We start from the raw sequence: 22939 nt of genomic DNA, 5'->3' as shown, positions 1-22939 counted from the left end.
AGAAAAAGGACTGCACCTCGATTCAAATTCAACTGTGGATACCTTCGAGAATGCTCATTACCTGAGACCTCATTACTATCCTTATCATATCGTTCTTTCTCTGGTGCTATATTCCCTGCGAGAATCAGATTAATCCACCTATTATCCCAGATTAATCCACCTAGCGTTGGTGATGCCTTTCTCGCATTTAGTTCAGACACCAATCTTATATAGGGTTTACATGGTTCGATGTACCATTTTCTTCATAACTTTAAAACGCAATGACCGATCGTTATAAAATTCAATAGTGATCAACAAGGCTTTGTCCCCTGTCGAATGAAACTTGTTGCGAGAAAATCGGTTAAGGATTTCTATACGAAAAGTTGTCTAACGTTTTTTAAAGCTTGTGTGAACACACATACACACACACACATACACACACACATACACACACACATACACACGGGGGAGGGCAGCAGGGACTTTGTCCAAGGGCTTGACGACCCCTCCCCATGGCCACTGCGAGTTAGATCGGGACCATCGTCCCTAACCCCTAATCCCAAGGCGTCAAGCGACCCGTGCCGAGGGGATGCATGGCCAGGGGGTGAAATAATAAGCTAGGCCTTTAACGGAGCCTGTGGGGTACCTGGGCACCCTCCACAGTAATTGTCCCTTACCGCGTCATGCTGGGCTCTGGCGTGGTGGACCTCTTTCCCGAGCAACTCGTGGGACCAAAATGGAAAACCAAGTCAATTCTTCAATTAGTGGTAGTAGTGTAGGCGACAACCCCTTCGCAAGAGGTGGGTTGTTCAGGTCTCCGCCTAGGAGGCCAGAGGCAATAGTCGGCAGCTCAGTGCGCAGCGCCAGCGTGGGTCACTCAACCTTCCTCTCGGCTATAAAAACGCAGGTAGGGGTTATTGACGGCCCATGGCTTGTGGAGGCGATGAACCGCAAACGCGATGGGCTTTCGGCCTTCGAGGTGGCGACGGAACAGCTGGACGCCATCATCGACTTTGTGTCATCGAAGCATAATATCAGCAAGGACCTCAAGAGGAGCTTGCAGAAACTTCGAAAGTCGATGCTGGACGCCAAGCTGGAGAGGGCGGTCGGGACGGCCAAGTGTAAACCCGTGAAATCGGTGGAGTCGAGGTCTACCCAGACTGAGGCCCAAGGATTCGCGGACTCGGGCAAGGTCGAATCGACCGAAGGCGTGCCAGCGAAGACGGTGGTGCCAAAGTCTACCCAGACTGAGGCTCAAGTATTCGCTGGCACGTCAGAGGTCACTGCTCCAACGGAGCAGACACAAAAACGGGGGAGACAGTCTCCAGGGGATGAGCTCCCTGGGGGCCGCTCCAAAACGCGGAGGGTTACTACCCCGAACAAGGGTAGTGGCTGGGAAGCTGAACCCCGGTCAGGTACCTCCAAAACCGGGGGAGGAAGGACCTGGAAAGGTCCGTCCACTCAGGAAAGACGGTGATAAGGGGTTACGGCAGGCTGAAAGTTCTCAGCCGCACCAGACCAGGGAAATAGAGGTGACGCCTCCTGGACCCTGGTCAAGAACAAGAGGAAACCGAAGACGTTAAGGGCCGAAAAGAAGGCCCAGGCGAATGAGGGTAGCAAGAAGTCTAGGGTAGGCGCCAATCGCTCCAGGGGCGATGCCCTAGTCATCACGGCGGACGAGGCTAAGTACGCGGATGTTTTGAAGGCGATGAGGAGTGACGTCAAGCTCGGTGAACTCGGCGCCGACGTACGTCGAATAAGACGTACCCGGATGGGCGAGATGATACTCGAGCTGAAGCGGGGCGTCTCGCAAAAGGGCGCCGCCTACAAGAAGTTGGCGGAGGAGGTCCTAGGCGAGACGGTCAAGGTGAGGGCACTCACGACGGAGGTGAATCTAAGGGTTAAAGACCTGGACGAGATCACTGAAGTCGAAGAGCTCGTCACGGCACTGCGGCGACAGTGTGAAGTGGAGACGACCACCGCAGCCGTTCGGCTACGGAAAGGTCCGGCAGGGACGCAGGTAGCATTGGTTCGGCTATCTGCAGCGGACGCGGAGTCAAGTTAGGGAGCGTCAAGGTGGGATGGTCGGTATGCCCTGTGCGCATATACGAGCAACCCGAAGTTTGCTTCATGTGCCTGGAACCGGGGCACAAGCATTGGACTGCAAAGGCCCTGACAGAAGCAATCTCTGCCGACGCTGCGGATTGGAGGGACATAAGGCACAATGCTGCAGGAACCCTCCCAATTTTTTGATTTGTTCCAGCAAAGCTGTGACCAGCAAACACCCCCTGGGGGTTCGATGTGCCCGGCGTTTAAGCGTGCTGCAAAATCAAAGTGCAGGTACCGCAGCTGACTTGATCGGCATCGACAGAGTGTTTGGTGTGCGCAGGTTTAGAGGAAACGGCGGGACACGTGTTGTTCGTGTGCTCACGTTTTCGCGCAATGCATGACCACATGCTTGCCACATGTGGTCTGGACACTACCCCGGACAACCTGGTTCGGAGGATGTGTAAAGATGAAGTTGGCTGGAACGCCGTTTTATAGGCTATCGCCCAAATCGTCTCGGAGCTACACAGAAGGTGGCGCGTGGACTCAAGGATGGCTAGTTCAGGCGCAAATAAGAGGTGGTCCAAGGGATCGGAGTCGGCTTCATGGGTCATACCGGTGGTCATGCTCTGTGGTCGAACTCGATCCTTTTATCGAACAAGTGGCCGCGCGAAGAACAACATGGTATCGTCGCTTTCGCGGCGTCGGTCAATCGGGCGGGTTCCGAGCCCGAGGACGGAAAGGGGTCCTCGTCAAGGCTGGGGCAGGCGTAGGCCTCGCGTCGGCAAGTCCCTCTGTGTGCTGGCGAATAGGCCCTATCGCAGAAAGGTCAATTTGGGGTGCACGCGGCATCATCATTCTTGATACCAGTCGTGCAGAGGGAAGCAGGCGCGAAGTCGACCCTTCCCACCTTCCGAGGACATAGGGCGTGGTAAGGCCACCTGGAAAGCCGGTAACGCGCTGGCACGATACCATGGTGTTCTTCTAGAAAAGCGAGTTACGATGTTCGGTGCTGCAAGGACACGCAGCTAACCTCGAGGGTGCGTTGTGCACTGGCCCCCCTTTGAAGCATTACTTTCTGGTTGTACCGAAGGGACTATGGGCTTGGCGGCAATGGAAACGGTTTAGCGCGTCGGGGATGTAGTCCTGCCTCCCTCGGTGATCCCTAACCCCGCACTTCCTGGTCAACCCAGGATGTCTGTTGAGCAGATTCGCCCTCCATTGCTTAGGAAGAAAAAAACACATACACACATACATACAAACATTCATACACGCGGACAGACAGACATGTGCTCAGCTCGTTGAGCTGAGTCGATTGGTATATAATAGGTACTATGGGTCTCAGAGGCTTCTATAAAAAGTTCGTTTTCGGAGTGAAATGATAGCCTTTCGGTGCAACTTAGTTGTACGAGAAAGGCAAAAAACCCTACACAGTAGACCGGGCCGCTTTTATGTTTGAATTATTGACAAGAGAAATAATAAACGTAGTCGAATTTATCACTTTCCAGGATTCTCCCAAGTGATGGCTGTGTATGTGTAGACTAGACTAGACTAGACGAGTTTTCGAAATACGTTTTTATAATCGAGTAGTGGAATAAAATGGAATAGTATTAAATTCGCTTTGTGATATACGATTTTATGGTATGGATCAAATTTGTCTTTATTCTGGTGAATTTACTGATGAATTACCATATTTTTGTGATAAGCCTAAAAGTATGTACCACAATAATAAGATCAATACATTCGATATGTATGTATATGTAGTGAGCACAATTTACGACGGTCAATGTTCCGAATTGTTTTCTCCAGTTCGTAACCCGTTGTTTACAGTAGGTATGCATATTTAAAAACCGTTATATCACATCCCAAACACGCGCGAATAGAATTTATGTTCGTGTCTAGCCGTTATTATCGAACTGGAAACAAACGACGTTGGCTGCTGGCGACTGTCGACAGGACCCGCTGCAGGACATCCCCCGTCAAGCTCCGATAGGAATCCATCATCGTCGTCATCACCATCTAGATTTCTACGACCATACGGGCACATTTACTACTACTACTGACCCAGTTAACGGACGCTTACTGCTCGCACCAGGAAATGATGGAATAGTGTTGTTCGCGTTTGCATGAGGTCCTTCCACAGTGCCAGTGATAGGGAGGGACTGTATAAGTGCGCACTACTGTCTGCCAGTAGTGCTATTTGTTCGGATTTATGACCCGTTGAAGTGTCTCTAATATGCATCTAGCTGGAGATCTAAGCTAGGCGACGAACAGGAAAAAAATAGTTGCTTTATGAGGAAATTCCTGGTGCATGATGGTGATTATAGTGCTGCCACTCGTTTCGGCCCAAGGGCAGATCAACCATGAAGGTCTAATTTAATTATCGCTTTTCGGATGGTTGAGCTGAGGATTGATGCTTCTAATAAAGGGCAGTAATTATATACTAGTTATGTTTTTTTGCTTCGTGTGTTAATGTTTTATTTAAACATCATTGATATGCCACACTTGGCATGTTTTGTTTTCAGTTTAATTTTATTTGTATTTTCTATTTCCTAGTATCTCTAGATATAATTCTTTAATTCATATGTCTATTACGACTTGAAACTTAGTGTAGTAAATTATTTTGAAGAACCTATTACAACTGAGGGGGTTAGAAGCAGACATTTTGGTGCACCCATGTTTCTCGAAACTCAGTTTCTGTCACTTACACCCCTTTGCGTTTGACCCCTTCAACTATAATTGGTTTAGAAATTAATTGAAAATATCATTCAGTCCAAATTCTCCGAATAGAAAGAGGTGACAGCTCACATGGAATGACTCTTTAAACTTTCATAACTATGCCAGTCAATGCAGGCTCATAATTCTTGAAACATTAGCGCCCATGTGTATAAAACTACAAAGCATGTTAATTTTCGATCTTATTAACAACAGTACTTCTCCAAAACATAAACTTGAATGGACCTATTATACACGTCAGCTTTGCAACAGACCTAATCTTTTCGTTAGACACCACAGAACAGCCTATGGGTATAATAATCCGTTTGATAATTGTGTAAGATTGTTCAATAATGTCAGTGCTGATTTCGATTTTAATATGTCCAAGTCAATGTTTATCAATAGGATTAGAAACTTAGCATAAGAATCAGCCTGTGGAATTGTTTTTTTAACATTCGAGGCGCAGAAATAAATAAAATATTATGCTACACACAAAAGGAGAATTGAAAGCTTTCCAAGACTTCTAGTGCCAAATATAAATTACTTAGAGTTTAATTTCCTGGACTTTATTTCATAGCTCCTATGCTTATCCCATAAAAAAATCTCGTACAAATTTGAAATCAAAAGCATCCGTTTATATTTTCCCTTTTTGGTTTTTTTTATAAAGCAGTTGGTGAAATGAAAAACAAATGGTTTTCAATTTCATGAGCTAGTCTAATCCTGATTCTTAGTAGTTTATGAAGATTTAAGATAACCCTTTTCAAAGCCACATACACTCTCCCATCGCCGCATGTGAATCAATCCAATTTTTGTCCTCCAACTTTATTGCAATACCTACACACTAGCTGCTTGACCTACCGGTAAGCTTGCTGCTCAAACAACTATCTACAATAACAAACGCTCGTTTTGTACGCCCGAGGCCCATCCATAGATCAACACACAAAACATGCTCGGATACCAAGGTACCTATCTATCAACACCGCGCGAGTCGCGACCAGTTGTGTCGTCCTCTGTTGGTGTAATAGTGGGCACCCGTTGTAGTTCGTGGTGTGTCTACACTGCCATCAACAAATCAAAACTGGTCTGGTCTGGACTGGACAAAGTTTTGCGGGCTGTGTCCCAGTGGGTTACCACAGCCACGTGATTAGTGGTTGTAAAATGTTTTGGTTGACTGGCTACTGGCTGCTGCTGATGCATTTGCGGCGTTGTATTTCAAGAAACTATGCATCGATGAAGAAGGTGTGGGGAGTGGTGAAGCGTCAAAAAATAAAAGAAAAGCAAATGCTGTTTGCCAGCTTCGCGGTTCAGTTTTAGGTTACTTAAGATTTTGTTTTTGCTTTAGTAGTTCAATTCATAAATCGTCATTCTTGTACCTACCTAGGTTGGCTGTAGCGCATATTGTTTCCCTTGTAATGTTCTAGTTGTCGAACTTGTTTTGCGGTGTTTTTATCTTCTTAGAGTTGGCAATCGAGCATGTTGCCATAGCTGACAAGGGTTGTAGTCAGTGCTAAACATATGCAAAGAATATAAAAACCAATCTAAAGGGATTGTGTAGAATGATCAGAACAGTTAAAATTTTATCAAAATTCAAATGACCATAACTCTGTGGAATATCATTCGATTTCTTTGGTTATGTCAGGTTCGAAGGGGAAAATTCTTCTAGTTCTCGGACAGTAATACATGTCCAGACCAGCGGATACCGAAGATAATCCGGATTATTTGAGGGCATTTCGGAAATGCTATTTTTTTGGTTGCTTGTATTTTTTACACGAGTGGAAAACTAGCCCTTTTCAATAATTAGAGCTTTTACTGAGTTGATTGATACATTGAAGTAATAGATCGGCCAACAAACACCTGAAATATGATCGCTTCCGTTAATTCCGTGGCACCGGCACTGAGCAAAGTGGCCATATTTGAACATATTCCAAGTACATCAATATGGAAATCAAACTTCATTGTTTTTAAAGACCATAACAATGTAAATATTTTTGTTGTAGGGGAAAATGGTCTAAATTCACACAGCCCATCGAAATCGTTCACACAGGTTCACGCTACATTTCGGAGCAAATGTTCCCATTACAGTTTAGCAGTACCTATTCAGTACCGAGTTATAAATTCGAAAAATCTGCAATCGCTGTTCTTCTATTCATCCATAGAAAATCCTTTTGAATCCATGAGAAATTCTTCCGAAACTCAGAAGTAAAGTTTCCTTAATTTTCAAATGAATTTTGTTAGATATTAACAAAAAATCTCTTTTTGGTTAGAAGGTTTTTTCTTGGAAATTGTGAAGAATTACACAATTTCCTTATTGTCTTTTTACCCATAGGTGCATTTTAGATCATTTTCCATACACTTGATATATTTGCATTGTAATGGCCTTTAAAAATCGTGAAGTTTGATATCCATATTTATATATTCGGAAAGAGTAACTTTGGTCACTATGCTCAGAACTCAATTTCATGGAAACGGCCACACGGAAGGTGTTTGTCGGCCGATCTGTGACATCGTTGGACATCCCATCAGATCAGGTCAATTGAGTCAAGACGATTTCACGCATTACTTTCACAAGCTAGTTTTAAGGTTTTTCAAAATGTTCTGGAGTTCAGTGCATGTCATCTAGCTGTTCAACCAAGTTCTAAACGATGTATCTGTGCATCGCTGAACACCTCAGCAGGTCCGTCGAGCCGTTAGAATGGTATTCATTACTTTTACAAGCTATTACAGGCCTCTTTGGTTATCCAAAACATCCTAAAGCCCCGAACATGCAATCTGCCCGATCAACCAAGTCCCGAATAATATATCCGTGCCTCACTAAGCATTCCAGCAGTTTCATCGGGCTGGTAGGATTTCACTCAATTCTCTTACAAGCTACATGAGTCGATATTCTAGGACTCGATATCGTCTCGTGGAAACAATTGATGACATACTAAAATATTTTTTTCGGTTACTCTGATAGTGCTCTCTTCCTTTTTTCCACATCTCGAGGTTCGACTGTATTACAGAACGTTCTTGGTTCTTCAAAACGTCCTGGAAGTCAGATCGTTTGAACTATCCATTGATTCAACTTATGAATGTTGTTAGATATGATATCCTAGTTGGTCCATTTAGCTTATATGGCTTCAATCATCGCCCATCGACTAGTACCATTGCAGGCCTTCGCGGTTGGATTATATATCCTGGAAGTCGTATCGTTTGATGTAATCATCCATATCCGTGAAGGCATTGGTTTTACCCCTCAACAAAAAAGTCCGCAGCCACATTCGACTAAACATTGCTCGACACAAACACCTTCTTTTAACTCAATAACATTTTGGAGCACCTCGTATTCAAGAAAATTGGGTTTACATTATGCACATATGCCTGTTGGACCGGATTGGATATATGATGAGGACAATGCATACGCCTTTGTTGACCTGGTAGATACCGTTTTGGAGAGCCTTGAGCATCTCGTATTCCTGAAAATGATCACTGTCTTAACGATTAAGATGACTAAACTTGAGTGAGTGTTTAGATTTATCAAACAATGTGGTAAATGATCCAAACATTTCAGATTCTTAGAGATTCCTGTGTAGGCGACATCACACCAACATGTTTCCTGATGAAAGTGGAGGCCTGGCTCTCTTCTGTGATTTCGTACAGTCAATCTAAAACGCTGGGCATACAGGACCCATCCGTCCCGAAACGGTTAACGTATTTATTTTACCACCTTTTTCCGATGGTTTGCAAGAGACAATAATAAAAGGGGAGGGTGCGGAGGAGGTGTCTTCTTCCTCTTTTATGGCTCTAAATTCCAACTGGAACTTGGCCTGCTTTTCAACTTTTCAACAAGCTGGTGTGAAAAGAAGCGGTACCATTATCACAAGATCGCATATGCCCTTGGGATATTATCGGGATGGATCGCCGTGCCGTTGAAGAGGCTTTTGCGCCTTTTAAGGGGAAGACAGCGAGGATTGGACTCACGATTAATACCAGCAAAACGAAGTAAATGGTCGCTGGCAATCAACGTGGGTGCGCCGCGTTCTCCTTCAATTGGAAGATTTGTGCTTCGCCCTTTCATTGCCTTTCTCATCACCTGTCGGAAAGGAACGATGGAAAGGATGGGGTAGGACATGGCAATAGCTGGGACTTCATGCAAAATGCCGGAATCTCAGCCAGATTTAATCTGCAAAAATCTCTTATGAGAACATTGGGACACCCGAAGGTAATTCAGAACTTTTGCCTAAGCTGCAGTTCGATTGAGACACTGTCAGTGTCAACACTAAAGTAATCAAACAGGTTTTAAAAGACTTGACCATGATTTGAATAACATGCAGATATGTCAGAAATGTCTTTTTTGAACGAGCAAACACTGCATAACGTTACAGAAAATTAGAGTGCTGAAGAAGCAAACTAACAAGTTATCACAAAAACCAATAAAAGGTTTTTTTTTGTGTTTATTAAGCCCGAGGCTGGCTCGTCTCCGACCAAATAGAAGCTGCCTATCATGGTATCTTTGATTGATTCTGGTTAGCTGTGTCAATCACAGCAAAGTGCATTAATACGCATGTATTCGAAGAATCGAAAGATCTTAATTCAATTACAGCAGGGCCAAAAATAATCAGATCTTACTCAGGAAACAATTAAGTTCAACACATCGAGATAATTCCGAAGAGACAAAAAGCTTCGCTGAAGTAAAGAACAATAAATTAACATGAAAACATGTTTTGGTGTGCAGACTGCGTGGTTGGCGAAGTGCAGCCATGGACCGAGCTGAATGGAGAAGACTTTTATGTGCAGCACAGGCCACTTCGGCCTTAGTCTGATAATAAATAAAAATAAATGTTTTGGTAATAGTTCGCAACAGATTCTAATCCATCGTAACTGATGATCACTGGAAAGTGTGTCCAGTAAGATTCCAATGAAATGTTGGAAGAAAGATAGAAGAAAAATACAACCAAAAAGACATGAAGTCAATCGTAGAAATGATGTTGAGAGAACATTCATCGCCAACTGAATACACAAACACAACCCAAGTAACAATTTTCATGCTTGTTGGAATTATTTAATTCTTATAGCAGATTTATGACAGCATTCACCATGGCTAGTTGCTCAGATTTATTGGCGATCTTATTGCTATCAATAAACCTCTAATAAATCTGCTCGAAAAGCTTCAAACGTCAAATGCCGATTGGTCTTGTTAGCAACTATATGGTTGAAACGAAGAGCGTAAGAAGTCCAATTTTCAAAGCTTGATCAAAGCCATAATTTTTGGTCACAATGTGGTCAAATGAATAACCCCAATAAGAATATTTACATTGCAAAGGGTTTATAACGGTGTTCAATAAGAGCAACATTTTTCTGATCGAAATCTATGATGGCCATATTGGAAATGGAGAACCATCTTCAAATCAGTGAAATTTATCACTGGAATTTATTATTAGACGGTGTTTTCAACGCAAATGACACGTTTTTGGAAAAGCTATAAAAAACAAACATATTTGGGTGTAATATCAATAAATTTAGTGAAGATTTACGTTATTGATGTTATAATAATTTTAAATTTATTGCCCAAAACTATATTATTTTGCGGGCGCGTAGTGCCTAATCTCATTTTTGCACTAGCTTTCACCATGAAATCGAGCGCGCACCTCATTTCCATGAAAGTATATTGAAAAAAAAAAAAAAACTTGAAAAAGTATTATTTTGTATTCATCCTCATCATGATTTTCATCAACACTTTAGTTTGTTATTATTTGTTTGCAAGGTTTTGTTTCTCTTTTTTCAAAGCAACATTTTTGACAGCTGCCGCAGCCAAATTCCCTTTTTTGCGGGCGGCTTGAAATGGATTTTTATATACTCTCATAAGAGGTTTATAGTGGTAATCTAGAGAGGGCCATTTGGACATATCTTACTCTTATAGTGGTCATCAGAAGGTAATCCTGTAGTAATGGGTTTTATTGTCAGTTCTTGTAATTCGATCTTGAAAACCATTCCTAGAGCGGAATAAAACTTGAAATTTTAATTGGGAATCCTTTGGATACGAAAATGGTGAACGTGTAATATGAAGAAGCGATTGGAAACTTTTCCCCATTGGTTGAACTAATGTGGTTTATCAGTGAATATCAATAATAAGTGATGAACTTCTAACACTGAAAAAATCACTCTAATAAAAATATATATAAAAAAAAGTGAATATCAATAATAAATGAGAATAGACACTGAAGAATGAGAAGTTTTATCAACTCATTTTGCAATAGCAGATTGCGCAAAGCGCTTCATCATATGCTCTTGTAATTATTATGTCAGATGCTCTTGTAATAATAAGGAGATGTCTTCCATAGGACGATTTAATCGTCAAAATAATTGGTTGGAAATTTAGTTTACAACACAAATAATTCGCATGTTGCTATTACTGTATTCATAACTTATTAAAACAGGATAGCCTTCAATGTTAGGCATAATCTCTGTCGAAGAACGTCCACTATTCAAACCATTTCCTTTGATGAAAGAAAAGGTTTTTTTTTCGGGCTGAATACTGTGAAGAGAGCCCTAATACTCCACAGGTTCCATAGGAGGATGTTTTTGTTTAACCAAATAATTAAACGTTATTGAAATTAGCAATATGCAACAATAAAATTAAAAGTGGACTTAGTTTTGAGTCGGTAATGAATTTCATGTGAAAATAATGGTTTCTAAAAAGCATTTCTTTTAACACACGTGCAATATTATAGAAAAGTGTCGTGCCAATGTTTGTTTTAACAAATGGGTTGAAGACTGAGCTGCTGTTTAAATGAGCCACAACTTTTGTAGTAAAACGAATTTGCTTGTTTGGTTGAATCACTCGTTCTCATTTATATCTAGAACAAAATAAAGCAAATGTTTTTTTTTCAGATTTTTTATACGCATCACACTTTTTACGTTTGAAATCAGAAGAGATTTTATTGTATACTTAAAGCTAGATATATTTCCAGGTTTGTTATACCATGAGGAGGCTAAGAAAGTCGAGGAAAATTCCAACCCGAAAATTGTCGAGACCAGATTGCGAATTGCGAACCTATGGTATGTAGTCGTACATCTAACCGCACGGCTAAAGATGGTCCTTACATTACTTTGGGAAATGATTGTTTACCATGATCAATCGTTTTGAATAGTTTCGTGACGCTAACGCTAGTTAAACATGTCATCTGTCATCCACATATCAAGTTTTATGTTAGCATGTGCTGGGAAAGAATTGGGTGTATATGTGCATTAGATGACGATTTTTTTAATTTATTACCAGACTAAGGCTGGAGTGGCATGTGCAATACATAAAAGTCTCTTCCATTCGGCTCAGTCCATGGCTGCACTTCGCCAACCACGCAGTCTGCGGAGGGTCCGCAAATCGTCCTCCACCTGGTCGATCCACCTTGCCCGCTGTGCATCTCGCCTTCTTGTTCCCGTCGGATCGTTGTCGAGAACCATTTTCACCGGATTACTGTCCGACATTCTGGCTACGTGCCCGACCCACCGCAGTCTTCCAATTTTTGCGGTGTGAACGATGCTGTTCTCCCAACAGCTGATGCAACTCGTGATTCATTCGCCTCCTCCACGTATCGTCCGCCATCTGCACCACACCATAGATGGTACGCAGCACTTTCCTTTCGAAAACTCCCAGTGCGCGTTGGTCCTCCACGAGCATCGTCCAGATCTCGTGTCCGTAGAGAACCACCGGTCTTATAAGCGTTTTGTAGATAGTCAGTTTGGTACGGCGGCAAACTCTATTCGATCGGAGCGTTTTGCGGAGTCCAAAGTACGTACGATTTCCTGCCATGATGCGTCTCCAAATTTGCCTGCTGGTGTCGGTCACTAGTGAGCCCAAGTACACGAATTCTTCAACCACCTCGATTTCGTCACCACCGATAGAAACTCGTGTTGGGTGGCTCTTGAGCCTCTTCCTATCATGTACTTCGTCTTCGATGTGTTGATGACTAGTCCAATCCGTTTAGCTTCGCTTTTCAGTCTGATGTAGGCTTCCTCCATCCTCTCAAAGTTACGTGCCATGATATCAATGTCGTCAGCGAAACCAAATAACTGGAGGGACTTCGTGAAAATCGTACCACTCGTGCCAATCCCTGCCCGTCGTATTACTCCCTCCAAAGCGATGTTGGATAGCAGACACGAAAGACCATCACCTTGCCGTAACCCTCTGCGCGTTTCGAAGGGACTCGAGAATGCCCCTGAAACTCGAACTACGCACATCACCCGATCCATCGTCGCCTTGATCAACCGTATCAGTTTATCCGGAAATCCGTTTTCGTGCATTAGCTGCCATAGCTCGTTCCGATCGATTGTATCATATGCGGCTTTGAAGTCGATAAATAGATGATGTGTGGGCATGTTGTGTTCAAGGCATTTTTGCAATGACGGACGTACGGCGAACACCTGGTCTGGGGTAGAGCGTTCACCCATAAACCCCGCCTGGTACTGGCCTACCAAATCTCTTGCGATTTATGTTAGTCGGCGGAATAAAATTTGGGAGAGTAGCTTATAGGCGGTGTTCAGCAATGTGATTGCGCGGTAGTTGCTACAATCCGGCTTATCGCCCTTTTTGTAGATGGGACACACGACCATTCACATCAACAGCGCTCTAGCCAGTGCCTCACCACCATATTCATACAGCTTTCTTGGTAGTTGGTCAACTCCAGGTGCTTTGTTTTTTTTCAGCCGGCCGATCTCATCCTGGATTTCCTGGAGATTCGAAGCAGGAAGTCACATGTCCTGCGCGCGTGCTCCTAGGTTCATTTTCATACCGCCACCGTTGTCTGCCAAATCTCCACTCAAGTGCTCTTCGTAGTGCTGCTGCCACCTTTGGATCATCTCACGCTTGTTTGTAAGAAGGTTCCCGTTTATGTCCTTACACATATCGGGCTGTGGCACGTGGCCCTTACGTGAACGGTTAAACTTCTCATAGAACTTTCGTGCGTTATTAGCGTGGTACAGTTGCTCCGTCTCTTCACGGTCTCGATCTTCCTGCTGGCATATTTTCCTCCGAAAAATCGGGTTTTGTCTGTTCCGCGCCCGTTTGTATCGTACCTCGATCGCCCTCGTGCGGCTTTGCAGAAATCTCGCCCATGCTGAATTATTCTACTCAACTAACTGCTCACATTTGCCGTCATACCAGTCGTTTTTCTGATCTGGAGCCATCGTGCCTAGTGCAGCGGTTGCGGTGCTTCCAATGGCGGATGGAATATCTCTCCAGCCATCTTCAAGAGATACTGCGCCTAGCTGCTCTTCCGTTGGGAGCAGTGTTGGTAAAAATTCAAAATCTCATGATGATTCAAATAAAGTTGAAACGCACCCAACTCAGCACCTAAAAACTCATGGATTGGTTGGGCACCTAAAAACTCATGGTTGATTCATCCATTGGAATCATCGTAGGTTTTTTTTGTTCTCCTGCGTTAGAAACAGTGAATTGACGTTTGTCGCATAAAATATTAGACACTCTTTTATGTATAAGCAATAAATTGCCCCCAAATTGATTTCAAATGCGTTTTTAAACAAAATGATTTTTTAACAAATGAGTGAAGTGATGCGTTTTAGCATGAAAAATTCAAGCGTGATGCATACCTTTAAAATCGCAGATGATTTCGTTCGCACGGGAGCGTTCGTTGATTGAGATTTTTGAGATTTATGAGTGATTTTACCATCACTGGTTGGAAGTGCCACTTCCAGCTGCTGCGCGTAGTCTTGGGCTAGTCTACCGTCTTGTAGCCTCCTAATGTTTAGCCATAGTGGACGACTCCGACGCGTGTTGTACATACTGCGCAGACATACTGCAACGAGGTAGTGGTCGGATTCAATATTCGCACTGCGGTAAGTGCGTACTTTCATGATGTCGGAGAAGAATTTACCGTCGCTTAGAACGTGGTCGATTTGGTTTTCCGTTACTTGATTAGGTGATTTCCATGTGGCCTTGTGGATTAGATGACGATGCAGACCATAATCCCCATCCAAGCCTTTCTAAGCTGGTTGGATAATATCAATTTATCGAGTTCTGCTTCGTTATGCACATCGGCGTTTGAGCTCCAATAAAAATGTTATTGGGACTATTACTTGGTAATAATTGATTTCCCCTTTGCTTTCATATAATGACTGGAAAAAAATTCCATGAAACTCATTAGAGGACGCGATAAATAATCGATGGTTTTCCAACTAAAAATTTCCGTTCAAGAAAGAAAAAAAAAGTTGTTCGGGACTCCTCCGTGGATTTTTTTAAAAATAGTCACGAAATGAAAGCTGAAAAGCTATATTTTCACGTAGCGAAGGTATTAGCGATGCTCATTTTTTTGTCATAAAGGTCCCCCATACACGCGCCGTAAGGTGTTTATTAGGAAACGAGTAGTTTAGTTTAATTAAACGCAGTGATTTGAAGCTCTTCATTACTGCCTGTTGACAGAAGAACGACGAAAGAAGAAAAAGAAGAATTATAAAAGGTAGAAAAAAGGAAGAAGGAATCAGGAAGAATGAATAAGGGAGATATAATAAGGAGGCAGAAGAAACGAGAAAGCAAAAAAAAAAACAGAAAAAGAAACAGCAGAAAAAATAAAAAGAAAGGAGGAAGATAGAAGATAAAAGGAAGAAATAGCAAAAAAAAAAGAAAAAATATGGGAGGAGAAAAAGGGAAAAATAAGAAGTTTAAAGGGAGGTAGAAAATAGCAATAAAGAAGACAGAAAAGATAAGGAAAGGACTATATAACATTCAGTTCAAGAGTTGCGTTTTACAACCAATATATCCAGCTTTTTATTATAGCTGCGGATCAACTATGGGGATTCAATTTTGACACATGCTGTGTACAACCTTTATAGCGTCGTTCTAGTAGTCATTGAAACATCTTTAAATGTCAAAACTTCTGAAATTAATATTTACATTATTGAAACATCTATTACCTTTTGTGTAGGCTTTTAAATTCAGTTGATGTGGTGTATATAGATATATTTGGTACCATTATTAAATCAAACCATATTCAATGTTGCAGGTGAGATGCACCCAAGGAAAATGGACATTTTTTTCCTAGCCAAAAATACTGAAAAATACGTCATATCTTGTGCGGGTTTTGTAGTTTTTTTTTGTGGAGTGTGCCGTCTCTTTAGAAATTTTCCTGCTTGGGAAAGCCTATCTCATTTCCTTCGGATGCACCTTCCGCTATGAGTGGGTTGATCTCGCTGTAGGAGTAGGTACTCTACCGAACAGGAGTAAGTACCGTAGCCGAATTGGACAAGAGTATTTCACCGACAGAGCTTAAATCTGGGGATATGTCAAGTGATCGCCGTGAATCAACAAGTCAACAACATCACAAATATCCTATTTGAGTAATAAATAACGAATTTCTGAATTCGAACGACAATATAGAAACTTAAGCAAAAACCAAAATTTGTTTCTTTGTGACCATAATAACAGTTCGAGCAAGGCCCCATTTATTTTTGTTCCAGAGCAGCTTTTTCCCAGTAAAAGACTCTTCAGCCAAACAAAGCGACAGAGAACGATCCGGAGTGATTAGCACTCGAGTTCATCCCAGTATTCCTTTGCAGTCATCATCCATTGCGATTGCTGTATTTTGTCATATAATTATATTTGTCCAGTGGATTCTCGCCATCGAATTCTAAGTCTAATTCTAAGTCGCTAACCAGGATTTCTAAGTCTGCTGTCTATCCAACCATATTTTGGCCTTCGTAATGGGATATAAAAACCCTAATTCCGCAGCCGAAGGTTTTCCTACTGGTGATACAATTTTTTTAATGGGGCAGACCACCAGGACAGAGAGTTCAAGTATAATCCTCGGAGGGTGATGTCATAGGACAAGATCTTAAACAGGTCCAAAGTGCTTTGTCAAAATTAAACGTAGTTATTAATCCTCGTCTTTCTAGAACCGTCCCATTTTGTACCTAAAAACAGCGTCCTCAGCTGGAGATCGAAGTATGTTGTGAATCTGTAAGGATGCATATTTTTTTGCCTTGTCAATTTTTTCTCTAAACTGTGAAAATAAATTTGAAAAAACGAAAATTTCACGCTCGCTAAAAAGTAAATTCAAGCTCGTAAGACCAAAGGCCTCTTATGGATGATCGGAATGGAAAATTGAGAGCCTTTCCAGATGTTCTACTCAACCAGACAAGCTCACGCCCCTATTGGAATCTGTTGCCCATTGTTTATGGCATCGCCCGTCGGGACTAACAACAACGTTTAGCGGACAGATTGCATGACTGCATTATCGCTAAGGTTTTGTCATCTACCTTCCTAATGCATACCGATAAGGACCAAGTAGTAAGTTCACACCGTTTAGGTAACCTTTCAACATGTTTACTACTTGCATTCATGTATCCATGCAGTGTGGATCGATCTTCGTTTCTAGTTCTTAGAAAAACAAGATCTGTTCAAAGCTTCTATTATTTTATTCAGCATCCCAGTCGCAACTACTCATAATTATATTAGTGTACACATATTACACAGTGAAAATCTACAACATGAACAATAGTATAATAGTTCTCGGATAGCCGGATCAGTTCTTTTTGTGTGGTATTGGGCATATTTCTTATGTAGCGTAATAAGTAATAACGGGACCACCGCAACCATAAGAATAAGGGAGACAAGCTTTTGAGTGAATCAATAACTAGGGTAAGACGGTATAATGCGCCCCACCTGGCCAAAACGCCCCCCTTTGATTTCTAGAAAACTATACCTAACTAAGGGTGAAAATCAGTTGGAACCTATAAATATTTGTAAAACCATCATACTATGTGAATTTGGAAGTATTTTTCTATTACACAATGAAAATAATAGCAAAATACAAAAAGTTACAGTTTTGATGTAACTTTTCATGTTTGTTTGCTCAACATTCTGGAGCAATTCTAGCATACTGTCCGGAAAACTTGCACTGGAACACTTAGTTGGGCAACAAAATAACTTTTCTCAGTGGTTAATATGATATAAAATTGCTTCCATCTTCAAAAATGTAACGATTTTCGAAAACATGTTTCACTGGCCAAAACGCCCCAGTGCAGGCAGTGCGGTGTGCCCTTACCAACTGTACACAAGCGCAGCGTGCCTGCGGCAGTTGCTTCAAAATTGTATGGACAATATTGAAATGTAATTCACTCCTGCTTAAATGGACTTATGTTGGTTTTTTAATGTCAAGCACACAAGGATTTGTAACATTTTTATTATGGGATTGATAAAATACTAATGAAGGGCTTTGAAACGTGTTTGATTACGGTGGGGCGTATTGCCCAGGCACTTTTTGAAATCCAGTTTTTCACGACTTTTCAAAAAAGCTTTATTACGTGTTCTCAGTAATATTTTAATATGAATACTCACAGGTAATGCATTTGCGACTTGTTCAACTACCAAATAACACAAAGTTTGCATAAATTATGTTGAAAAGTAAAAAGTTTTCACAGGTATTGCCTTAGGGGGGGCATATTATACCGTCTTACCCTATTTTGCATTGATTAGTTTGAGAAGAATTTAAAGATACCAAATTATATTTGATTTCATTGCGGCAAAAAATATTTGTATAGTAAATTTTCCCCTCTAAATCACCTATTAGATAGATCACTGCGGAGTTATTGTACATACCTGGACTTCTGGATACTTTGAAAATCTTACATATCCTGGGAATATCACTTGACCCTCTTCATTAGCTGGTTGTATGCAAACTATCCGGTCCTTCCCCTTGTAGATCAGGTTCGCGTTCTATTACCTTGAATTTTGATCAGAGAACTTGTCAGCGAGATGTGCTAGATTTCGTTTTTCTCTTGCTTCTTCAGTCAAGCAGGTACCCGGGAACCATCACACAGGTCATTTGGAAGCCAACCAACAATCTGGTCACTGACTGGTGTTAATTGCCAACCATCTTGTTTATTTTCAACCCGTCCAATTATCTTCTTCCTTGAAAACTTACCCAGTATGGCGAAAGGCATCTAAAGTTTATTTTATCGAAATTAAACACCTTAATCGAAAAGTATTTGGTAAGCGTAGTTGCGGATACCTTCCTGCATAACTGGTACCATATATTTTTCCCGATAAAGTTCCCCATTTCCAGAAATCCCACGTTAGCCACTGTCAATAATTCATTCTCACAGGAATTTGTTCTGAATTCCCTCAAGGATTCATTCTGAATTCTCCCAGGAATTCACTCTGAACTCCCATAGGAATTCATTTAGAATTCCCCCAAGCGTGTGTTATTCAAAGAATTCTGGATAAGCACTAGGATGTACTCTAAGATAAGCTTCTGGAGAGACACAAAGATGATTTTTTGAACAAACCTTAAAAAGAATTCCTGAAAGAACTCCAGAAGGAATTCCTGGAAGAGATCCTGAAAAAAAAAACTCCGAGAGTATTGGTTGGAATAACTCCAGGAGCAATTTCTTGAGGAAGTGTTTTCTGAAGGTGCTTCATGAAGAATTTTCGTAGAAACTCCAGGAAAGATTTTTAAATGAACTCCACTATATCACCCATTAGATCACTGCGGAGTTTGTTTTTGTTGAATATTTTTTGTTGAATAACCATAACCCACCACAGTACAAAATATAGGGGAACTGTTCCGATCTCCATCTCACTGTATATATATCCATCTCATCACTAAACAAAGAAATACGGCACCAAATTCGTCGCTTCTTTTTGTCAACATGCGTGCTCACTGCTGAAAAAAAATCACAAAAAAAAACAAACCAAATTTCTTTCCATTGCTTTGTTTTTGATGGGATGGAAATAGGAGCTATGAGATGAAGTGACGAACCGTTCCCTAATTGTTTTGTACTTATCACGTTTATAAATCCTCTGATTACAACGATATAAAAAAAGAACAATAATGTCTTTGAAAAAAAAAGTTCGTTTTACGAGAAAGGCAAAAAAATCAGAATACATTTTCTTATTAATCAAAACAGTTATGTTATTATGTATGATACTGCCATCCGTCTTTTTATTTCATCTTTTCAGTAATCAAGAAGTCTATTTTTCTCTTTTTGAACAAGAATGAAGTATATTCCCCGATCCAAACCACCACATATCTTGAAGAGCTATTGGTTTTCTATTTCTGAAGACATAAATCTAAAACTGGCTGGCGCTGAAGAAAGGTCCTTTCTCGTCCAGGACATGGAATTGAAACTTGGTGAGAGAATGCCATTATATATATTTACCAAATTATATTGAAACTATATGATTATATACCATAAAAAAAACCATCAGGGCACCCGATTGAAGCGATTTGGATAGGAAGAGTGGAATCGCCAACTTCCTATTGTTAACATCTCGTGGATAAAGGGCGGGCTCTTCTCCCCATCTATTGGGTCAATCTGGGAAACGAGGGCTAGATTATAACATTGTATGTACGAACGTTCTTCTGGAAGGAGATTCTCTATTCATCCCGTGGATTCGCATAAGTGTCTCTGCTTATGGAACCACCCCACCCATTTTTGGCCCTTCATACAGGAGTCTGATGAAATACAAACAGTAGTATAATCATGATCAAATCGTTTGTCAGATATGGCCAGTGCTATCGGCAGGTGCCTTGCTACAATAGATGGTAGTATCATCATCATCATCATCAAAACAGCGTCCTCAGCTGGAGATGTGGGGACAAATGAGATGCAACCGAGCACGAGATCCCAAATTCTTGATCTCGATAGCAGAGTTTATGACTCTATGATAACAGAGACAGTGACATAGTACTCTTGAATTTAAAGACCTAAAACAATAAAAAATAATTAAAATATATGAATAATAAATTATGGACGACTCGCTACGATACGCTTCAAAATAAACAAGGTGAAAATTTTCGCTTCATAAACAATTCTGTAGGATTCCTAGGCAACGAGAATTATGCCATAATCATTGTACACAGCTAGTGTCAAAATTGAACTGCCATAGTTGATTTATGGCTAGCGTAAAAACCTGGATAATTAAACCAAACGGTATTCGGTCAAATGATCTCACACCAAGTAGGACAAACCGCCACTTTATTGCAAAACCAATAACAGTATACACTCTGAATTGCATCTATAGGGTATCGGCAAGCTATTGCACTTTGGTACACCCCTTTAAAGCCTCAATTGCATCTGCAATCGGGAGAAAGATTCTGACTGAAAAACATGCTGTTTTTTTTACCATGTGAGGATTTTTACTGAAGTATAGAGGTTGTTTCCAATATATTTTAGAGTTCCGTCCTAAACATGTCGTGAATTGTTTTAAATTTTCCATATTTCAAATATTTTATTCTGCAATATCCTGGACCATGCTAATCCAAAAGAGCCATATTTGAGGTCCACATAAGGCCCTCTTGTACCATATTTAATACGATTCTTAATCTCGGCTTGTGACCTCTCAATCATTATGCTTCCACTAAATTGGGCCCTACTTAGCCGTGCGGTAAGATGCACGGCTACAAAGCAAGACCATGCTGAGAGTGCCTGGGTTCGATTCCCGGTGCCGGTCTAAGCAATTTTCGGTTTGGAAATTGTCTCGACTTCGCTGGGCATAAAAGTATCATTGGCCTCATGATATATGAATGCACAAATAGTAGCTTGGCTTAGAAACCTCGCATTTAATAACAGTGGTAGTGCTTAATGAAGGCTAGGCGGCAATGTCCCAGTGGGAGATGTAATGCCAATGAAGAAGAAGAAATTTGTCCGACGGTCTTAAATTATGTTGGTCCGTGGAATCAGTATTTCAACATTGTTTTGTAAAATCAAGAAATTTGAGACGTTGCCAGCAATTTAACAGTTTTATTTTTTTTCCAGGTTTACTGTTACTTAGGTGGTAGTATTGGAATTTTAACGGAGTCGTTTTTTTATGTCTATGAGCTGGACCTTTTTCAAAGCATGCGGGTCCACATACAGTACCTGAATCATTTCCCAACCCTGAGTTACGTCTCTGTATTCAGTTGTTTTGTCTTGCTGTTTGCAACGTTTTATAAAACTACCGCTACCGAATTCCATTGACTAGGTTTGCTCAACACTCCTACACGGTTTGTAAGTCCCCAACCAGTTGTTATGGCATTCGAACGATAGTTCAGATAATTTCCACCGACGGCGGCGTGATAAAATCACCAAACTCCCTACGTTTAATCGTCGGCATCATTTTGTCATCATCATTACCCGTAAAAACCCATGCGATCGTTTGCGGTTCAGCCCACAAACCATTCTTCAGCGGCGTTCATCCTGCTGGTGTGGCCCCATTAATCACAACCGACAAAACCAACAACTCATAACAATCATAATTATACGAATAATTGCACCATATCTAACAGTTCCAGAATTGCGTACCTACGATTGTTGAGTGCAAACTAACCTTGTATTGCTGTTGATGAATGCGGTGGGCAGGCATTTGAAATTCGCTTACAGCTGAGTCGTTGTTTTTCCTTCAATGTTATTCCTTCTACTATGATTTCATTGCTTCGTACTTCAACAACTGCATGTAACCACTTTTATGATTGGGGGTTGGAGAGAAGGCGAGCCTCGTCTAGCGAGGGGGAGTTGCGTACGATCTTGAACCTACATCTAGCATTCCCTACCCCTACTAACACAGTTTTGAATCATTTCTTCTTGCTTTTCTTCTGTAGGTGTTTGTAGTCTCGTGCGTTCGTAGTACGCATCGATATACTTTCCGCGCTCAAAAATGTACGATCCTACACCTAGATTAGTGCACTCAAGCAAGTTCGTATAGGTAATATGTAAGCAAAAATTGTCTTCCAATGCACGCGTGGAATGTTCCAAAATAATGATTAGTTTCGTAAGTGACGATGGGGCGGGAAAAGCAAACGAAGCCCGATTTCCGAACAAACCATGATGATTAACCGTCATACAACGCCTTCGAAGGTGTTGTCGGCGCGAAAAGTTTAACTTCTTTCTGCCTCGCACGATAAAACGGAACCAACAGCGGCGAACGACAACGACGAACGCGACAATCCACGTCGTACGACGCTCAGAAGCTAACTGGTGTCCGATGCTTCAAAGAGCTGAGTCGAAAGAGAGCGTCGACGCGACGGTGCCTTCGCCAACCATCAGCGCGCTGTGTTGCTGCTGCTGCTGCTGCTACGGATATCTACTCGTGGCCGAACAATCCATGAATGGAACAGCATGCGACGATATCCCCCTGGCTGAGTCATGTTCTAGCGGAAACTTGCGGTGGAGTTTAATGAGAGCCGCTGATGCATTGGGGAAGAGATGTGATACGTAGCAAGTCGAGAAA

The 22939-nt window shown here is 41.6% G+C and overlaps 1 protein-coding gene across 3 annotated transcripts in view; it reads right to left on the bottom strand.

The window, feature by feature from the left end:
- LOC134223539 (phospholipid-transporting ATPase ID) overlaps positions 1-22679 on the bottom strand; it is a 154163-nt gene extending 131484 nt beyond the window's left edge. For 2 of the 3 annotated variants that reach the window (XM_062702708.1, XM_062702710.1), the window contains exon 1: positions 22040-22679. The gene's annotated coding sequence lies outside the window, so the exon portion shown is untranslated. The remainder of the gene's footprint in view (positions 1-22039) is intronic. The other variant, XM_062702711.1, reaches the window with a different exon arrangement.
- Between the last annotated feature and the right edge of the window lie 260 nt (positions 22680-22939).

The sequence above is a fragment of the Armigeres subalbatus genome, chromosome 3, assembly GCF_024139115.2.
Source record: "Armigeres subalbatus isolate Guangzhou_Male chromosome 3, GZ_Asu_2, whole genome shotgun sequence".
Classification (NCBI taxonomy): domain Eukaryota; kingdom Metazoa; phylum Arthropoda; class Insecta; order Diptera; family Culicidae; genus Armigeres; species Armigeres subalbatus.
Note: the sequence above shows the minus strand (reverse complement) of the source record. Positions and strands in the feature narration are given on the sequence as shown.